The following is a 1401-nucleotide window of genomic DNA, read 5'->3' as shown; positions in this document are numbered from 1 at the left end:
TACAAAAGAAAATTCTGGGTATATTTTTTCTATCATATACATATCTTTCCAGTTATTCTCAAACCCATGCTGGTAAACAATTCAAGGATTTACTTATGTCTAAGATAAGACTGGCATATTGTGAGCATGGGAATAATCTGACAGAGCTGCGTATATCCAGGGGACACCGTGGTGTTTTACCTCTGCCAAGTGGTCCTTGGATCTCGTGCTGCCTAAAAATAAAGGGACTCTTGTACACTCTAGATGGCTCCAAGTGCAGACACTAGGCAGTTCTCAATGTGCAAAGGCTGCATGGCTACAGGATCTGTAGGCATTGATAGGACCACCGGGCAGTAGAGGAGGAAGATAGCCCCCACCCCACCCCCGTGCAGAATGCGTGTATTATGTGTGGCAGTTCTGTCTTCCCCGTTTCATAGGCCCTCTTGGCCTGCAACATGCCCAGACCAACCGTGTTTCTCTTTTATAACCTCCTTTTCTTAACTCCCAGAACGAATTCCTTTTCATTCCTCTGAGGGTTATGACTTATGACTACAATCCTGCAAAACCTGAAACCCATCTCCATTTTTCTTTCTGTCTCCCCACTGTGACATCATATCTTGGAAGTCTCTTAGGATAACAGAAGCAGAAGCTAATAAAATCATTAATCCACTGGTACTGTTTCAGAATGTGTATCATTCGTGGCTCCTTAAGGAAGATAACAGAATCTTCTTGTAAATTTAATTTAAAAGTTGCTTAATTTTAAGACCATTAAAAAGCACACAGGAACTGCAGGATGTTGAGGGTGTCTATTCTGTATCTGTTCTGTTCAGAGTAATTTAAACATCCAAAGATATGTTGAAGTCAAGGGTCTCATCACTCCTGTGTGAGGTAAAATATAAAATGCTTTTTGTAGAAATTTTTTTTGGTACTGGTATCAAGCCCGGGGCTTCAGCTAAAACCCTTCTCATCATACATTTCTTACAGAATAACAGAGCTGTTGGCATAACGTTTCCTCAATATAGGTTTGAATACAAGCTGATAATATGTGTGCTTGTAGAAATAGCTCAGTATCTGCAGCTTAGAAATCCGGAATCAGGTATGTTTATCGTTTCTTCTATATAGATTTGAATACAAGCTGATAATATGTGTGCGTGTATAAATATCTCTCTATCTGTAGCTTAGAAATCCGGAATCAGGTATGTTTCCCTTTTGTGTGTGTGTGTGTGTGTGTGTGTGTGTGTGTGTGTGTGTGTATGTGTGTTAGCTCAGATGCAAGGTTTTAAGTGCTATTCTGTAGGCCTTACACCAGGAGAGTTGAACATCCCTAGCATGTGAAGCCACAATTTTGGAAACTGAAAGCTAAGTTAATTTGTGAACTGGTTCACACATTGATGCTTTTCTTTTTTCAGGCTCACTATGTAG

This window comes from Nannospalax galili, unplaced genomic scaffold (genome assembly GCF_000622305.1).
Source record: "Nannospalax galili isolate Female #2095 unplaced genomic scaffold, S.galili_v1.0 scaffold2844, whole genome shotgun sequence".
Lineage (NCBI taxonomy): Eukaryota > Metazoa > Chordata > Mammalia > Rodentia > Spalacidae > Nannospalax > Nannospalax galili.
This window is presented reverse-complemented; position numbering follows the sequence as displayed.